This window comes from Delphinapterus leucas, chromosome 19 (genome assembly GCF_059928025.1).
Source record: "Delphinapterus leucas isolate spDelLeu-1000000601 "Yukka" chromosome 19, BTC_Dleu_Yukka2, whole genome shotgun sequence".
Classification (NCBI taxonomy): Eukaryota; Metazoa; Chordata; class Mammalia; order Artiodactyla; family Monodontidae; genus Delphinapterus; species Delphinapterus leucas.
The window spans coordinates 39,191,381-39,197,177 of NC_143147.1; the positions used below are offsets into that span (position 1 = coordinate 39,191,381).

The 5,797-nt window shown below is 39.7% G+C and overlaps 1 non-coding gene across 1 annotated transcript; it reads right to left on the minus strand.

Moving 5' to 3' along the window:
- Nucleotides 1–887: 887 nt before the first annotated feature.
- Nucleotides 888–994, minus strand: LOC115803551 (U6 spliceosomal RNA). Its single transcript, XR_004024288.1, has one exon. It is a non-coding gene; the product is annotated as a U6 spliceosomal RNA (small nuclear RNA).
- Nucleotides 995–5,797: the final 4,803 nt, after the last annotated feature.

The following is a 5,797-nucleotide window of genomic DNA, read 5'->3' on the forward strand; positions in this document are numbered from 1 at the left end:
AATTTTCCCTAAGTATTTAACATTTTTTGGTATTTTTGTAGAAGTTCTTTTAAAATTTTATTTTTCAATTATTCATTGCTAATATATAGAAATGCAATTGATTTTTTTACATTGTCTTTTTATTATGCAAATCCTCCCATTAGTTATAGTAGTGGTTTTATAGATTCCTTTGAATTTTCCATGCATTAAATCACGTTATCTGCAAGTAGTTTTATTCTTCAATATCAATTTTTATATATTTTATTTCTTTTTCTTGCCTTGTTACATTGGTTAAGATCCCTGAATCTATGTTGAAGAGTTGTGGTAAGAATCCTTGTGTTGTTATGAATTTTAGGGGAAGGTGTTCAGTCTTTCACCACTAGGTATGATGTTAGCTGTAGATTTTCATAGATATTTTTTATTAGATTGAGCAAGTTTCATGTTATCCCTTGTTTGCTGAGAGTTTTCTTTCTCTTTTTTAAAAAATCATGAATGAGTTTGATTTTGTTATATGCTTTTCTTGAATCTATTGAGATGTTCAGACAGTTGTTCTCCTCTATTCTATTAACATTGTGAATTACATTGATTGGTTTTTGCATATGAAACTAGCCTTACATTCCTGGGATAAACCACATTTAGTCACGATGTATTGTTTTTTATGAATTGGCAGATTTAATATGCTAATATTTTGTTTAGGATGTTAATGTCTATATTCATAAGTGATTTGGGCTTGAAATTTTCTTTTCTTATAATGCCTTATGTCAGATTTTTATTTTTTGCCATTCAATTGGTGTCTTTATTCATACATGTTGATTTTTCCCATGGAGAAACTGTTGAAGGGAGAGGAAGGGAGGGCTGGGTGGGGAGCCATGGTTTGTTTATCCTCCATCCAATGGAAGAAGTGAGAGAAAAATATGGAACACTTTAAGAATCTGTGTATCATCCTTGTGCAGGGGCCATACTGATCTGCTCTGTATCATTACAATTTTAGTATATGTGCTGCCAAAACAAGCACCCTTTGTCAGATTTTGATATTAGGGTTATGTTATGCTGGTTTGGAATTGTTTTTCTTCCTTTGTTCTCTGAAAACATTTGTATAAAATTGGAATTTTCTTTTTAAATTTTTTAATAGAATTCACCAGTTAAGCCACATAGGCCTGGAGTTTTCTTTGTGGGAAGGTTTTAAATTACGAATTCAATTTCTTTAACAGATATGGGGTGATTCAGATTTTTCACTTCTTCTTGGTTCAGTCTTAGAAAGTTTTGTTCTTCAAAGAATTTTTTGATTTCCTGTAAGTCATTGAACTTACTGCTGTAAACTAGAGTCAAAATGGATTGTTCACTTTAAAATATTAATTTTTTAATAGATCTTTATTGGGATATAATTGCTGCACAATACTGTGTTAATTTCTGTTGAACAACAAAGTGAATCAGCCACATGCATACACGTGTCCCCATATCCCCTCCCTCTTAGCCTCCCTCCCACCCTCCCTAACCCACCCCTCTGGTCATCGCAAAGCACCGAGCTGATCTCCCTGTGCTATGCGGCTGCTTCCCACTAGATAACTATTTTACATTTGGTAGTGTATATATGTCCATGCTACTCTCACTTTGCGCCAGCTTCCCCCTCCCACCCTGTGTCCTCAAGTCCATTCTCTATGTCTACACCTTTATTCCTGCCCTGCAGCTAGGTTCATCAGTACCTTTTTTTTTTTTTTTAGATTCCACATGTATGAGTTAGAATATGGTATTTGTTTTTCTCTTTCTGACTTCACTCTGTATGACAGACTCTGTGTACATCCACCTCACTACAAATAACTCAATTTCGTTTCTTTTTATGGCTGAGTAATATTCCATTGTATATATGGGCCACGTCTTCTTTATCCATTCAGCTGTTGATGGACATTTAGGTTGCTTCCATGTCCTGGCTATTGTAAATAGTGCTGCAGTGAACATTGTGGTACATGTCTCTTTTTGGTTTTCTCAGGGTATATGCCCAGTAGTGGGATCACTGGGTCATATGGTAGTTCTATTTTTAGTTTTTTAAGGAACCTCCATACTGTTTTCCATAGTGGTTGTATCAATTTACATTCCCATCAACAGTGCGGGAGAGTTCCCTTTTCACCACACCCTTTCCAGCATTTATTGTTTCTAGATTTTTTGATAATGGACATTCTGACTGGCGTGAGTTGATGCCTCATTGTAATTTTGATTTGCGTTTCTCTAATAATTAGTGATGTTGCACATCTTTTCATGCGCCTCTTGGCCATCTCTATGTCTTCCTTGGTGAACTGTCTATTTAGATCTTCTGCCCATTTTCTAACTGGATTATTTGTTTTTTTGATATTGAGCTCCATGAGCTGCTTGTATGTTTTGGAGATTAATCCTTTGTCTATTGTTTCATTTGCAAATATTTTCTCCCATTCTGAAGGTTGTCTTTTTGTCTTGTTTATGGTTTCCTTTGCTGTGCAAAAGCTTTTACGTTTAATTAAATCCCATTTGTTTATTTTTGTTTTTATTTCCGTTACTCTAGGAGGTGGGTCAAAAAAAGATCTTGCTGTGGTTTATGTGAATTTTACCTCAATAAAAATAAATGGATAAAAATATATTATGGATTTTCTAGTTCCAGCCATGACTCAGTAGCTGTGATCAGCCTTTACTTCTCCTTATAAATAACTATAAAAGCAAACAAAAGATATGAAACAAGTGATTTCAGGCCTTGGGCAAGTGCTGAGCTGCTACCTTGAGAGAAGGGTAGCACAAGAGGCAAACCCCATATTCATCCCAGCTTTCTTGCAGGGAAGGTGGTTTCCAAGTTTCAGAGGGTTAGGTGGAGCCCAAGCATATAACAGCAGTTGCACTGGGTAGAAAAGCAGGGACCTCATGGAGGAAACTGACCAGAGTTCAGAGCTGCTAAGGGGGTGGGAACTCACAGGGTATGGAGTGGAGAAAACTGCAGAAAGAGACCCCAGAAATCTGCAAAGGGGTTCCCTTCAGGGACCTAGACAACTGCTAAGCTGCCTATGCCCGGGGTGATCGTTCACAAGGTCTGGTAGAACATAGCTGCTGAGGGGCTGAGAGTTAAACAGAGATTTCAGAGACTTCAGGATACTGGGGCAACCCAGTATTGGAGTTCTGACCCAGCCAGAGTGGAGAAACACAGGGCATTCAGTGGAGACCCCAGGAAGACTGTGTTTTAGGGATAAGGACCATGCTCCAGGAGTAAGCACCATGCTGTAGGATTAAGGGTCAAACCAAAAGAGACCCACCTTAGCAAAGGCTCAAACCAAGCTTCAACAAGGCCAAGGTGACCCATCAACAATTTAACTGTCTGACAGAATAAAATTCAACACTCTGTAGCAAAAGACTTTTAAAAGCCCAGTCTCCATGCTACATCAATCATAATACCAAGAATGTAATGAAAAACTACTACCCATTTTTCTTTTTCTTATTTATTTATTTATTTATGGCTGCATTGTGTCTTTGTTGCTGCGTGCAGGCTTTCTCTAGTTGAGGAGAGCAGGGGCTACTCTTTGTTGCCATGTGCGGACTTCTCATTGCAGTAGCTTCTCTTGTTGAGGAGCACGGGCTCTAGGCACGTGGGCTTCAGTAGTTGTGGCACGTGGGCTCAGTAGTCGTGGCTTGCAGGCTCCAGAGCACAGGCTCAGCAGCTGTGGCGCACGGGCTTAGTTGCTCCACAGCACGTGGGATCTTCCCGGACCAGGGATCGAACCGGTGTCCCCTGCACTGGCAGGTGGATTCTTAACCACTGCGCCACCAGGGAAGTCCACTACCTATTTTTCTATTCCTATCAATTTTCTTGACCTTTGTTCTGAGATATGATTAAGTTACTTAGGCACAGTTTGATTCTTTTCGGTTTGTTTTTAAGCTTCGTCAGGTGAACCAAAGCAGCATTTATTCTCGGGCTAATCTTGTCCCACTTTTTCCATTGCAAACCTTTTCTGAGGACACCAACTGAATATTCTATCTAAATTATGTGAATAGTGCTGCTATGATCATGTATGTACATGCATTTGTTTTAGTACCTCTTTGCAATTCTTTTTGGATATATACTGGAAGTGGAATTGCTGGGTCATACGGTAAATCTAATGTTTAACTTTTTTGAGGAACTGCCAATTTATTCTCCCCAGTGGCTTCACCATTTTACACTCCCACCAGCAACACACAAGTGGTCCAATTTCTTCTCATCCTTGCCAACACTTGTTATTTTCCATTAAAAAAAAATTATAGGGCTTCCCTGGTGGCGCAGTGGTTGAGAGTCCGCCTGCCGATGCAGGGGACACGGGTTCGTGCCCTGGTCCGGGAAGATACCACGTGCCGCGGAGCGGCTGTGCCCATGAGCCATGGCCGCTGAGCCTGCGCATTCTGTGCTCCGCAACGGGAGAGGCCACAACAGTGCGAGGCCCGCGTACCGCAAAAAAAAAAAAAATTATAGCCATCCTAGTGGGGGTGAAGTGGTATCTCATTGTGATTTTGATTTGCATTTCTCTAATGACCAATGACATTGGGCATCTTTTCATGTGCTTATTGGATATTCTTTTAGGAAATGTCTATTCAAATCTTTTGCTCAGTTTTAAATTATGATGTATTTTAGTGAAAATAATCAGTATGGATACTATGATGCCAATTTGGTAAAATAGCAAACATTGTGTGTGTGTACGTGTGTGTGTGTGCAAATACATACTAGAACATAATGGTTAGATGCACAAATTTTTTAGCACTGTCTGGTTGTATCTTACTTCTGCCTTTTTACCACTTGCATAACCATAGACAAGTTACCTAATCTCTCTGTGTGTTGGTTTCCTTGTCTCTGAAACGGGGATAATTACCTCTTAGTGCTGATGTCAGGATGAAATGAGAATGCATGTAAAGGGCTTAGAACAGTGCTCATATAATAATAATAATAATAATAAATAATGCTTATATAATAATAACATCGACAATGATATACAGATATATGTTGGTATATGCATAGAAAAAGGTCTGTTAGGAAAGACAGTCAATTGCTAACAGGGATTTCTGTTGGAGAATAGGATTGGCAGGGGACAGGGCACATTCTCTTTTTAATTCATGTGGTTTTGTATTGTTTGAATCTGTTAAAACAAGTATATAAAAGAAAAATTTACAGCTCAGTGATGTAAAAATAAAGGAACTTTCTGCTTTAACACTGAACTTTAACCTTAACGCTCAATCCAGGCTCTTCACAATTGCCGGATGGCCTTATTTTTCTTATGGCTTTTCAGAGGCTGCAGTTTGCTGTAGCTTTCCAAGAAAGGACGGTGAGGTGGCCCCTGTGCGGCCCTCCACAGCATTCCCTGTCCACTCTGCACCTCTGTTCTCCAGCTACTCAGAACTTCCTCTAGTTCACGCATGTCTTGCTTTCTCAGGCTTAAGAGACTTTCCACTTTGTTCCCTCTGCCAGGAAATACTGCTTCAGACTCCACCCCTACGTGCCTATTATCCTCCTGAACTTGCTTGCTGTGGAAAGCCTTACTTTGTCCTCCTTCCAAGCTGTGTTTTGTGACCCTCCCTTCCCTCTGCTTGTCTAGTGCTCTGTGGGATGCCAACTTTACCTCTCGTCACGCCATATTGGGAATGACGTGTCTATATCCTCTGGGAGTGAACAGGTAGAAGAGGAGCCATGTTTATTTCCACCATGGCTTTGTGATTTTATCCCCAAAGGCTAGCACATGGCCAGAAACATGGGAAGTGCCCGTAACTTTTGTTAAACAACAGAATGAAAGAAGGAGAAACCCAAGCTGCAGCCCTCATCTGTGTATCCTGGCTTATTTAGTAT